This window comes from Hemitrygon akajei, chromosome 30 (genome assembly GCF_048418815.1).
Source record: "Hemitrygon akajei chromosome 30, sHemAka1.3, whole genome shotgun sequence".
Lineage (NCBI taxonomy): Eukaryota > Metazoa > Chordata > Chondrichthyes > Myliobatiformes > Dasyatidae > Hemitrygon > Hemitrygon akajei.
The window spans coordinates 17,180,672-17,194,807 of NC_133153.1; the positions used below are offsets into that span (position 1 = coordinate 17,180,672).

Consider the following 14,136-nt stretch of genomic DNA (forward strand, 5'->3'; position numbering starts at 1 on the left):
AGAGACTCACAGGTAAGCATTTGGATGAAAGGAAAATAGAGAGTTCTGGACTCCATTTTAAGAAGGGGTTATATTGATTATGGAGTAGGTTTATGTAGGTTCATACACCATTGTGGGCTGAAGGGCCTGTACTGTTCTTTGCTGTATGTTTTTTGGGCTGGAGAGGAAAAAATGTTTGATTTACATGTTGGGAAATGTCACTGCTGGTTGAAATTGAATGGGAAGAGCAGATCCTCTGATTAATGGTCTTGAGTATCCATAGGACACGAGGCCTGTCCCTGGACCAGTGTGAGCTCTTTGGTATGTGTATGGGGTCACCAAGATCCATTGTCATCCTGCCGGCTTTTGTTTGTTATTTCGCCTCAGGCCAGTTCCCTGTCCCTGGCTGTCTATCATGCTCTCTACAATATATCGAGTTTTGAAGCTTTTGGTTAAGTGAAATAACTTTCTGGTTAATCTTTACTGCAGTGAAAGAATGTATCGCATTTATATAGTGACTTCCATGTCCTTAGTGTCCCAAAGTATAGCTTTTGAACTACTTGGTACATTGGCAGTGTGTAGGGTAATGTAATGGGTGACACATATTGTTCATAATAGAAACTGTTTCACATAATTCACAAACAGTGGTCACTTTAAGAGACTTGTAATGACGTAAGTGTAAGGTGACTGTTTTAGGTTTCTTTGTAATGGAAATAAAGGTCTGTGGCTTTTATTCAGCACATAAAACAACTCCCACATGTTTTATTCACAAATTCCTACAAGCGTAGGAAAGATGACAGCAAGATCCCACGGGAAGCAGTTGAATGGTAGGTATTCGTTTAGTTTTGTCACATGTACTATGAGTGAAAAACGTGTCTTGCATTCTGTTGATACAGTTCAAATCATCACAAATGCATTGAGCTAGACTCAAACCAATAGAAACAGGGGATAACTTCACTCAACTTCACTTGTCCCATCACTGAACTGTTCCCTCAACCTATAGACTCACTTACAAGGACTCTTTATTTCATGTTCTCAAGATCTATGGCTTATTTATTATTTATTTCTTACTTTTTATATTTGCACAGTTTGTTGTCTTTTACAGTCTGGGTGAACACCCAAGTTGGTGTGGTCTTTCATTGATTCTGTTATGGTTATTATTAAATAGATTTATTGAGCGTGCCCGCAAGAAAATGTAGCTCAGGGTTGTAATTAGTGACATTAGTGTACTTTGATATGAATTTTGCTTTGAACTTTGAACAATAATCATGAAGAAGCTAAGGAAAAAAGTGCAGGTAAACGATAAGGTACAAGATCATAATGAGATTGTGAGGTCAAGAGTCCATCTTATTATGGAAGAAGTCTGATAACAGTGAGGTAGAAGTTGTTATTGAGTCTTATGAATCTTTAGATCTTCAAAATTAATCAGCTGTTTGAGAGATGAATATGGCACTAAGTGAACACTTGCTCTTTGAGGGAGTGTTATGCAACGTGTTGCTTCTACCATGTAATATTCCAGTTAGAGGATGGTGTGCTGTTTCCCCAGTGCTGCAGCAGGATCGGCCTTGATTTTGTCTTTTGGGCTGCAGGTGTACGAGGGCTGCGCTAAGACATGAACAACAGCTTGTGTGACCGTGTGAGTAGTCAGTCTTGTGGAGTGCAGCAGCTGAAGAAGAAGGCAAGGGGAAGCTGGGACGTTGAAGGATGGATTCACAGGAGATGATGCCTGAAGCACTGGTGTTGCCTCAGTATAACCATTGACCGTGACCAAGAATAAACAGCTCATTTAACCATCTGCCTTTAATTTTTTTTAATGAATCAAAATATACTTTATTCAAAAATAAAATTATATACAATAAACCATTCAATGACTCTCAGTCCTTTACAAATGTTTCCATTACGGTCTTTACATTTCCACACTTTTTGCCACCCAGGTGGCACTCTGTTGTTTCATATTTACATACCCTTGTTGAAGGGTGTACACCCTGCCCCCCCCCACCCCTCATCTCCCATGGGAGAAGAACTCTAGACTGTGGTCCTTCCCCATCGGCCCTTGCGGTGTCTGCATCAAGTTTCAGTGCGTCCCTCAGCATGTACTCCTGCAGCCGAGAATGTGCCAGTCGGCAGCATTCTCCCACAGACATCTCCATGTGCTGGTAGACCATCAAGTTTCGGGCCGCCCAAAGAGCGTCTTTCACCGAGTTTCACTGTCTGCCTTTAATGCCAGTGCCCCTGAAGGTCAGTGCTGTTTAAAACTTTCATTTTTAGTGGCACTTTTCCCACACCTACTCAGCAGCCTCCTCCTTTCTGTTGTGCCATTTTGTCATGGGAAGCAGGCCTTTCAGCCTATTTCCCCTGGTCTTACCATGATGCTGCGCAGTATCTCCCCATCCCTCATCCCACATTTAGCTCCATATCCCACAATGCCTTTTCCCACCAAAAACACCAGTCTTAATATTAATTCTATTTTAATTTTAATTATTAACATTTGTGTTGCTACTGCAAGTAAGTCCTTATTTTGACCTGTGCAAATATATCTGTGCATATGACAGTAGACTTAACGTTGACTTTAATTAATTGAATCCAGTGATTTTGGGGTTTGTGTAGACACTGACTACCCTCTGTGTGGGAAGAGTTCTCACTTTATTTAGGAGAGGCTGAGCTCTGGTTTTAAAACTGTTTTTTTACCCCATCCCATCCCTTCATTACAGATCCACTGAAAATTAGTTCCTCCCTATTGAATCCCTCTAACGTTTGAAATTTCTTGATTTGAATTTTCCTTCAATCTGTGTATCCAGACTATCCATCTTAGCCCCCAAATCAGTTTTCTACATTGTTAACATCCAAAGATTTCAATTTTCATGTTGTCTTCCCAAAATGAAGAGCCCAAAACAAATTGTTTTTTTTCTCTCTGGGGTTGTATTGAAGATGTTTTGTTGGTTCCGTACATCCTGGATGTCAGTGATGGAACATTACTGTATGCCTCAGAATTGACTGCTTCTGTTCATGGCTGCTGTCTGTAGACTTGTACCATTGCTGACGGATGCTCTTTTGGATTTATCGATAGTTTCACTCTGAGGCACCGCTACTTCTTGCCTGGATGCTAAATGCAGTCAAGAAGAGGAAACTATTGAGCACCTTTGGTGACCTGGAGCATCTCAGCATTTTTCTGCCTTTGAACTCTTTCCCTTGAAGTCCACATCCGATCACAGCCCAAAAGACTTGAAGTTTTCCTTATGTGAGAGGTTTTAAGGTTGTGTCCATTAATGTTTTTTACCGCGAGAGAAAGTTGATTTGAAATCGCAGTTTATAACCGCAATACAATGAAACATTTAATTTTATACCATCCGTACAGATAATTTGAAAACATAAATATGCTGAGATAGCACAAGGAATAATCAACAACAGAATGCAGTTACAGTTATAGAAAAAGTTCAGTGCAGACAGACAGTAAGTTGCAAGGCTATAATGAAGTAGATAGTGAGATCAAGAATCTTTCTCATAGTATGAGGTCTGTTCAATAGGCTTAGAACAGCAGGTGATATGTACTTTAAGGCTTTTGTATCTTCTGCCTAATAAAAGGGGGAGAGAAGATGGGTGGGTGGAATCTTTGATTATTTACTTTTATTTATTTTATTTGGAGATTCAATGCAGAATAGGCCCATCCAACCCAACAAATTGCAGTGCCCAGCAATCCACCTATTTAAGCCTAGTTTAATCACAGGACAATTTACAACGAGCAATTAACCCAGCACATCTTTGGACTGTGGGAGTAAATCGGAGCTCCCAGAGGAAACCCATGTGCTCATGGGAAGGACGTACAAACTCCTTAGAGACAGTGCCGGAATTGTATTCTGAACTCCCGTGGCGCCCTTTACCGAGGCAGCAGGAAAGTCTGGGCAAAGTCGTTGGTGAGGAGCCTGGTTTTTGTGATGTGCTGAGCTGAGTCTGTTGCAGTCCTGAGCAGTGTGGTTGGCATAACAAACCATGATGTTCCCAGATGGGACACCTTCTGTGTGGCCCATCCATAAAAAATTGATAATGGGCAGAGGGATGTGTCAAATTACCTTAGGCTCAGAAAGCATATCTGTCACGGAACTTCTGTTATGTTTGACTGTAATTCTTCAGATGTCCTTGTTCTTCTGAGAAACTGCTCAACCTCACAGCTAACCTGTGAGGTTAGCTAACCTCACAGTTCTATGTATGCAGGGCGAGCCCCTGTTGGGAAATGGCCCATTGTGTTCCTATGTGAAGACTGACTGACTGTGTGATTCTTCATAACTGCAGAGTGTTCTGTGCCCTTCCTGTGATTGGCTCAGACTATTAGGTTTTCCATTCCCTTTTCTGAGAGCATTTTTTAATGTTATTGTGCACATGTGCACGAGGTTAAATCTATGTGACATAATACATACCACCCAAGTATGTGTCTGGTAACACCGATCTTGCAAATTAAAATCCTAGACCATCTGAACCTGCTACAACTCAAATGTTTTCTGCGTTCTTAACAAAGCAGTACGAACACGTTGGTGCACGTATCTCTTCTTCCTGAATAAAGCAACAGCTGTACTTTTCTTGCCTTGCAATCTAGTCATCCTTTCTTCAGATCCTGTTTTTAACACCCTAAGTCTAGAGCAACAATGATTGAGAGAACGTGATCTGGCTGAGGAAAATTCATCTACAGGGAGCATCTGCTGTTCTGTAGTGGTGCCAAATGCATTCCCTCCCAAACCTGCTCATTTCTCTCCTTTCTCAGGAAGAATACAGGAGGCAGTGAAGCTGGATGATTCTGGCTTTAGTGAAAATGCTTTTTATTTTCGAGCCTTTGCCTGACCACATGGTACCTTTAGCAATGCAACGCTGAGAATGCATAGGCTGGTGTTTGTAGTGATGGAGAGAGAGAGCTTGTTTTGCACATTGGTCTTTCTTTCTTTGTAGTTTTTCATGGATTCCTTTGTATTTCTGTGTTCTACCGTGAATGCCTCCAAAACAATTAATCTCAGGGTAGTATTTGGTGACATATACATACTTTGATAATAAATTTTCTTTGAACTTTGAACTATTTTCAGCAGAATTGGATAGTCCTGATCAAGGGTCTTGGACTGAAATGTCAACTGTTTAATCCCCTCCGTACATGTTGGCTGAGTTCCTTCGGCCTTTTGTGTTTTGCTTGTTCACTTTAATATTCCTTCTTTTCCTCGTGCATTAAGAAAATCTGGTGACCATTTCATTAGGTCATAGGTTTCTGTAGATATTTACTCGAGCAATGGACTTTGGCAGCGACCCCACTTGCAGCTCAGTGCCGGGGGCTGGACATCACCAGTCCGGTCTGTTGAATGCTGATCACCACCTCTCCGTGGATTTGAGAATTATTTGCTGTATTGTCTCTCAAATCAAAGTAAAACTGGAAATCTGAAATGAAAATAGATGGCACTGATGATTTCAGGCAGCCTCTGTGGAGAAAGAACCAGAGATAAATGTTTCTAGGTCTGGTAACCATGATTGAAGTTGCCTGGAAGGAAGAGAGGTGGGAGAAAAGAGGGAATGCCTGTGGTAAGGGTGATTTTTGTCTTGCTCTACAGTTATCTAATCAGTAGTATTGTCTTGGATTCATCGCTGGCAGTGCAGAAGGTCATAGGTTTACATTCATCTTGTTCTGTGGATGTAGTCCTTGTTTGCTTTATAATTGCATGTCTCAATTTAAAATTAGCAGAATCCAGTTGTAGCATTAATTGTTGATTGTCCTTTAAATCAGAGAAGGCTCCTCTTGGTGTATTCAGTTCTGTATGCCTCCAAATTTAAATTAGCCTCTATCTGATGCTGCAGTACACGCTTATGTGGCGGTGTGTGGGATGGGGGTGGAAATCAATTTAATCCTGAATCTTATCACGAATGGAATGTATCAGCGAGGCAGCAGGGTAACCATAGCAGCAAGAAGGCAAATCTTAGCAGGCAGACGATGGTGATTATTTCTGTCCTGGGATGAAGGCCAACCACTTCTTCCTGTGGTGTGGTGGTAGTGGCAGGATTGCAGTTACAAGCAGGCTGGTTCATCAGCGCCCAGCAACACCTCTTGCCTCTTGCCTTCCACCCAGCCTACGAGTTCCGTGACAGACCCTTGACTTCCTTTGCTGAATTAACACCGTGGGTCTAACTTGGAATAAATGGGAGATTGCTGAAAAGACTCGGCAGTATCTGTGCAGAGAGAGGGTTGATGTTTCTGGCTGATGGCTTTGTATTTATTGCTAATAAAACATGCAGATCTCCTGACCTCTTTCCATTCTTGTCATAAGATTGCTTGTATTTTTAACGGCTGGACAGATTGATCCATCTGTCAGGTGAGACCGAATGCTCAATACAGTTAAGTAAACATTTTCTTTTACCCAAAATGGATTTGAGCTGTAACGGAGTATCATTTTTCTGTAGCTGCTCCATATCCCTAAACCGGACAAAGCTGAGCAATTGGTATTGTTTTCTAAATTAACCCTTTCCAATGCAATATTACTGGAAGCTACTGTACAACGTCCTGGGAGTGTGGAGAAAAGATTGACAGAGCAGTTGGGTCTCTTGTTTTAGGAATGGTGTTGGTGGGGAAGGTTGTTACTAGTGATGTCCTTCTGCAGGGGTTCTCAACCTTTTTTTTATGCCATGGACCAATATCGTTAAGCAAGGGGTCCGTGGACCCCAAATTGGGCACACCGATGTAGTGGTTGGTGCATTGAGGATCAGAAATGAGTGTCTATAATCTAAGGGAAGGAAGACTGGTTTGTTAGATCAACTCGTGCGTGCGACTGGGGGACCAATTGGCATTGGCCAACCCAGTTTGTCTTTGCTTTGTAAGTCACTACAAAAATGAACTTAAAAAATTGGATGTTTACAAATGTTGCAGCTTTTGCTTCTGCATTCTTCCTCTCTAAGCACGGATTTTTATTGTTCAGCAGAGTTATGTAGTGTCTGCGTCTCAGATAATGTAGCACTTTCAGAGACATTTAGTTTGCATCAAGGACTTAAAAACTGAAGTAAATATTTAGTGTACAACACACACAAAATGCTGGTGGAACACAGCAGGCCAGGTAGCATCTATAAGGAGAAGCACTGTCGACGTTTCGGGCAGAGACCCTTCGTCAGGACTAACTGAAAGGAGAAATACTAAGAGATTTGAAAGTAGTGGGGGTAGGGGGAAATGTGAAATGATAGGAGAAGACTGGAGGGGGTGGGATGAAGCTAAGAGCTAGAAAGGTGATTGGCAAAAGTAGTACAGAGCTGGAGAAGGGAAAGGATCATGGGACGGGAGGCCTTGGGAGAAGGGGGGGGGGGGGTGGAGGCACCAGAGGGAGATGGAGAACAGGCAGAGTGATGGGCAGAGAGAGAGAGAAAAAAAAACAACTAAATATGTCAGGGATGGGGTAAGAAGGGGAGGAGGGGCATTAACGGAAATTAGAGAAGTCAATGTTCATGCCATCAGGTTGGAGGCTACCCAGCCGGTATATAAGGTGTTGTTCCTCCAACCTGAGTTTGGATTCATTTTGACAGTAGAGGAGGCCATGGATAGACATATCAGAATGGGAATGGGACATGGAATTAAAATGTGTGGCCACTGGGAGATCCTGCTTTCTCTGGTGGACCCGAGCGTAGGTGTTCAGCGAAATGGTCTCCCAGTCTGCGTTGGGTCTCACCAATATATAAAAGGCCACATTGGGAGCACCGGACGCAGTATACCACACCAGCCAACTCACAGGTGAAGTGTCGCCTCACCTGGAAGGACTGAGGTGTGTATTTAGTGTGTAGTCCTGTAAGTAAATCTGTAACTTCGTATATTTAATTTTGATTTTAATATTTAATTATTATGTCTAAGTTGAAAACTCTTCAGAATACATTATTGGGGCAGCTTAAAGTTCCATTGTGCAACTGGAAGCATCATTTTTTGCAGCAACCCTCATCCAGACAATTAAAACCAATGTTTTTTGTAGAAGAATTGGGAACTTTTGGGTTGAACCCTAAAAACAAAAAGGACAGGGACAGATAGGGAGGGCCCTTTGAATTGGGCCCTATCTGTCCCTGTCCTTTTTGTTTCTCCCCATGTCCTTGATTTTGCCTGTCATCCATTTTTTTTCAATTATGAGCTGAAGGATGCTCAGGTAGCTCGCTGACTTGTGTTACATGTTCATGATGTTGGGTTATGTTATCCCATTAATTCTCCACAGCCTTACCGTTAAAAAATAACACGTGAATGCTGGAGCCAGCTTTGGCCACAGTTTGGTGACTGAGCACATGGGTTCCCCGTAGCATTTTGGTCTCTTTGCCTGTTTTGAGTTTTTGGTGAAAACTACAGTACCAGAAATCCTGGGCCCATGAGATAAATTCTGCACATGCTGTAAAGTCTTGCCAGGTGAGAGAGGAGTTAATATGGGGGAAACCAGTATTGAGAATTGGGTCATCTCTCCACTTAGGTCAAATACTGGTGGTGTAAATCTACTGGTGGTGTAGATCTTCCTGTTTATGCAGGAAGATAGCTCAGAACGAGTGATTTTTTTTAATTATGGTTGAATGAACTCTTCCTCATCTTTCATTGAACTGTGCTTTGGGAGCTTGTATGCACTGAGAAATGTGATGTTTCTGGCTCAAGATCTCATGAGTAAGGGCCATCCAGCCTGCTGTTTTACACTAAGTATCATTTTAGATCTTGTGCTTGGGATTGGTGACTTTCAGACTCCAAGTTTCATGCTGGCACATTGAGTTTGACAGTATTGTCTAAGGAAGCTGGCAGGGGTTGTTGCCCATGTTGTTTGGGTTTGCTAGTGTGCAGAGTGGTGACAATCTACTTGTCATTTCTGTGTGAATGTAGTTTATCCTCCCTTCTGCTCTCCATGACCAACGGAGTCATAGAGCCATTGAGAAGCATGGCACGGAAACAGGCTCTTTAGCCCATCTAGTCCATGCTGAAACCATTTAAGCTGCCTACTCCCAGCAACCTACACAGGGACCATAGCCTTCTGTATCCCTACTGTCCATGTACCTATCCAGACTTCTTTGAAACATTGAAACATTGGCTCGCATGAACCACTTGTGCTGGCACCTCATTCCACACTCTCATGAATCTCTGAGTGAAGAAGCTTCCCCTCATGTTTCCCATTAACTTCTCACCTCTCACCCTTAACCCATCACCTCTGGTTGTAGTCCCACCTAACATCAGTGTAAAAGGCCTGCTTGCATTTGCCCTTTACCCCTGATAATTTGTATACAATCCAGAACAATGACTCTCCCACCTACTCTGCATGACACCTAGATTCATAAAACACTCTCAGATCCTTCAGCCCACAAATTTCCACATGCCATCAATTATACTAATGCTGTTTTAATCTTCCCATATTCTCATTGGCTCCACCCACCCGGATCTCACCACTCAGCTGCATTCTTGGCAATGTAGAGTGGCTGATCAACCTGTCAAGCTGCACATCTTTGGGATGTGGGAAGGAAATGGAGCATCGATAGGAACATTTGGAGAGACGGTAATGACCCAGCCACCAAAACTGGGGCATGGCCAGTGTCATCTGTGAGACTGCCTCAGCAACTCCCCTCCACCTTGACCCAAAGGGTAGAAAACAATACATGGATTGAGACCAATTAATGCTGGTCAATTCTAAAGCACGAACAACAAGGTTTGTCCAAGTTGCAGAAGAATTGTGTAATTTTCATCCCTCCCAAAGAGGCAAGAATGCTACAGGTATCTCAGGTTTAGTTATTCCAGGGAAGGAAACTGAAGATGGGCAAGCACGGTAGTGGGGTGGTTAGCACAATGCTTTACAGTACCTGTGACCAGGGTTCAATTCCTGATGCTGCCCATAAGGTGTTAGTACGTTCTCCCCGTGATTGCTTGGGTTTCCTCCGGGTGCCCCAGTCTGCTCCCACAATCCAAAGACTTACCGGTTGGTAGGTTAATTGGGTATTGTAAATTGTCCTGTGATTTAGGATTAAATCGGGCGATCGCTGGGCGGCGTGACTTAAAGGACCAGAAGGGCCTGTTCCACGTTGTATCTCAATAAATAAATAAAAAAGCACAGCAGGAGCAAAGTAAATTAGCTCCCCCCCCCCACGAAAAAAGGATACAACAACTTCCACATTGCAACTATGATATTGAAAGATATTCCCTGTTTATTAATATTGGTAAAATTGGAAATGAAGACAAAACAGGATGACTCTGGGATTTACTGCTGTCGTGGTTTCTTGTAATGACCAGGTGGAGTTGGGGAAAACGAGGTACGTAATGATGGTGTGCGTTGGTGGCTGTGGGGAGGGTTTGGAACAATGCATTCAATGGCTTAGCTGATGAAGGTTGTGGGGAGGTGTGGGCGGAATGGTTAATTTCTGTGTTCAAACTAGATATTTTGTGAGGTGATTGATGCCCTTTCAATAGTGAATGGAGGTTGCACTTTTAAAATGTTAAAGTGGAGGCTCATTTTCCTTCATGGTTAGCTGTTTAAATTTCTTCAAGAGGAGTAGGAGAGATCTTCCTACTGTCCTGGACAATTTCATTCTTTGGCCAGTGTTACATAATTAGATTACCTGGCGATGATCACATAGTTCTTTTTGGGAGTTGTGTAAATTAGCTGCCACTTTTCCTGCAACAATGATTACTCTTCAAAAGCTGTCTGTTTGCTATGAATTATTTCACAAGGCAGCAAAAGTTGATGTGTAAACGGGAGTCTGGTACGAAGTAGTGTATATCTCTGCTGACTCCGATGGCATTACTGGAATGAAACCAGTTTGACCGATATGAATTGCGCACTCAGAATGAGTCAAAATGCAGCTTGGTTTATTTTCCAAGCAAAGCTACCATCTGTCTGTGGGACAAACAATAGTTTGCAGTTGTAATATTGGATTGCTCATTTTCTTCTGCTCAGTGACTGAGCTGTTTATACCTCTGACTTGCGTAGATCTGAGAGGGGAAAAAGGCAAATACAACAGCAAGAACAAATCGGTTCAGTTGAGAAACCTTAGAAAGACTGAACAGTTATTCAAGAAACTAAATTTCTGGATTAAAAACCTGAATGTAGACGTGGGTCAGAATTTATTGGATTTTTGCTTCGAAGAAAAAGAGAAGTCAAGATACTTTTAATTTTTCTTGATTTTTTTTTTGTCCAGCCTACAATGAACCTGATGTATAAAGCGTTTCTTCAAAGCTCCTTTGGGTCTTATATTTAACCATCTAATATCATTATGAAGCTGTTAACCAAGGTTTGATGAAATGAAAACTCTACTGCCCTCACTGTGTGTGTGTAGAAAGCTACGAAGTAAGTTAAGCATCTTCACAAAAATCATTAGAGATGGAGGCTTTCTTCAGGTTTTTTTTTTACTGAGATCTTACTTGTGAAAATATATTGTTGTTTCAAGAGAAAATAGAGAAGATGGAGATGGATGTCTTTCCACCACGTGCTTCAAATCGAATCAAGGATTCCATAAAGGAAATGAAATGAAAAACAGGAAATGTTGTCCGTACAAAATGAACTGTGCCTCTAGAGGCCAGAACACTTCCATCCATAGGATGTCAAACTTGATTACTGAAACTAAAAGACAAATGATAATTTCAGTCAGTCTTTTATTAAGAACGACAGTCTCAGCAAATGATCTTGAAAACAGCCTCACTACACAGCCTTTAACTGTCCTCACTTTGAATATATTGGCCTTAATGACACACTTGTTCTTGGTAATGTCTAACGAGCAGGGAGGTGCCATGGTGCTCACCCGAAATGACAAGTGGGTGAGTTTCCTCTGAAGTGAGTTGTGCCTTCTTAATTTATATCCAACTCTCAGTAGCCCTGCAGAGTCAAAAATGACGGGGTTTACTAAGGGGACTTTGTTTTGGGAGAGATTCCTGCTTTGTGTTGCACTCCACTTCATCTGCATAAACCTGTGTTTGAACAACAAGAAGGATTCTAACCTTTCTTCGGTTACTTGGCACTGAGAGGTTGCTCACAAATGTGCCAACCATTGCAAATGTTGTCTTTGGCTACTCCTGTAGAGGAATGAGCAGTATGTGAGATCCAGAAAACTGCCCTGATAAAGGCGTTCAAATCATGTACTGCCAGGTTGGAGCGGAGAAAAGTGAGTGATGTTGGTCGACACCAGAGGATGTATTTCTAATCTGGCTCAGAGTTGGCTAAGTTGAAAGCTTCCTGCTGACTGTGTTCCTGTTGGGAATCAACAGGAATGCTGGGCCATTTACCCATGAGGAGGGGGGTGAGCTGATTAGCTTGGTCAACCGGGATGAGGTCAGTAGGAATATAGTTCCATTGGCTTTTCCGAGTTCATCGCCTGATAAATTGGATTCTATTATGTACGTAAAAATAGAATCTCCTTGTTTCATTAAATATATAACTGAGCACAACATTGTTGTGGGGAAAGAACTTGATATCATCCGGTCTTGTGTTGAGCTCTTTGATCATCGTCTCTGTCATCTCAATGGCTGGAACAGCAGCACTGAGATCAAATCTTGATATGGTGATGTCCGCTTTGGAAGCAAGCTGTGCCTTGTCCAGGATGAACCCAACTTCACTATATCCAGTCACGTCTGTCATCTTCTGGTATGCAACTGCAGCGATAGCATTAGTTCACACATCACAGAAGATGTGGACCTCTTTCTTTTGAGCTGTAGATAGTGGAATTGTTATGTAAGTTCTTTGAATTTTAGTCCTTTAAGATCCTGAAGGGAAGAACACCTCTGTTGCCACTGCCCATGTTTTTCTTTAGGGAGTGTGATGTCCCATCCACAAGTGTCAAAGGTCAGCTCTCTGAACATGAAGTGTCCCTGGTTACTGACTGGAGCAGCAAATCCAAGAAGGTCAAATAGGCTATTGATAGTTGATAGTACGTCATGACATGCAAAGGGTTTTTGGCATCAGTGACTTGGAAAATAAAGGTGTCCGTAGTGAAGTCCCATCCAAGGACCAGACTGCATTGCACAGGAGTGAGGTCTTGGTCTAAGTTCAAGAGTCTGTAGTTATTTGGCCAGATCTTCAGATGAGACGGGTGGCCTGACCTTAGCATTGTTGGATGTAATCTTATACAATCTGAGATTAGACTGCACCAACATGTCCTGTGCTACTTTCAGCATGCAGACTGCTTCATCTGCACTAGAAAATGATTTAAGACCATTATCCACATAGAAATGCCTTTCTATGTACCTCCATGCTTCAGCACTAAATTCCTTCTCTCCCTCGATAGCTGCCCTCTTAAGGCCATTCCAGGCCGCAGCTGGTGAGGAACTGTTACCAAGTATGTGAAAACTCATGTGGTACTCACAAACTGCGCTGTCCAGTTGGTGGTCACAAAACCATAAGAATCTGAGGTTGCCTCGATGATCCTGTCGCAAGAGGAAGCTGTGGAAGATTAGTTTGATACCTGCCCTCACTGTGTCGGACACAGCTCTGAAGCGCACGAGGACTCCGAGCAGACTTGAAAGACTGGGGGACAACTTGAAAGACTGTCCCAGAAAAGGGGACTCTGCTGAGCTGCTGTTGGTGGCCTATGCCCTGTGTTTCATGCAGGGCTGCTTGCGCTTGTATCTGCGATGGTTATTTTTTGAAGTTACCACTGCCAGCACACACGAAGCATCCACTTTTATCCATTCCTTATCAATTCAAGTATTGCATTCCAGTGTCATTGGCCACAGGTCATGTGCCTGACCTTTAACATCTTGTAATTGGCTCTGCTCCAAGCCAGCATCCATTTATTGCCCTCTTCCCATCAAGTGATAGTGGATAATGTATGGCTCTTTGTTCTCAATCAGCAATGAGCTTGAATCACCTTGGGCAGGCACCAACCCCAACATTCACAAATCTGCATATTATATCCAGCCAAAGAACATCTCACGAATAACTTCTTATTTGGAAATGATCTCCAGTCCTGCAGATTACGTGAAGTATCATTGTGTCTTCTTTAAAACATTGATCAAGCCCAGCATGCCAAGTTTACAAAATGGAGAATAGAGTGTCTTCACAAAATGGCAGCCTCCATCCTCAACCACGCGGCAAGAACAAAGACAATTAGTCTGTCTGCTTCCTCTGTCCTTGAATCATGTTAATTCACTGATTTGTAGACTGTCGTTCTTGGTGGTGAACAGTAAATAAGAGGTTTCTTATGGACAGGGGTTGGATTTATAAT

At 42.5% G+C, this 14,136-nt stretch overlaps 1 protein-coding gene across 5 annotated transcripts in view; it reads left to right on the plus strand.

The window, feature by feature from the left end:
- LOC140718840 (multiple C2 and transmembrane domain-containing protein 2-like) overlaps window positions 1-14,136 on the plus strand; it is a 431,322-nt gene that overhangs the window by 23,214 nt on the left and 393,972 nt on the right. Inside the window, exon 1 of one of the 5 annotated variants that reach the window (XM_073033052.1) lies at window positions 10,168-10,233. The exons of the other annotated variants lie outside the window; for them this stretch is intronic. The gene's annotated coding sequence lies outside the window, so the exon portion shown is untranslated. Of the gene's footprint in view, window positions 1-10,167; window positions 10,234-14,136 lie in introns of those variants that run through there. 5 annotated transcript variants of the gene reach the window in all.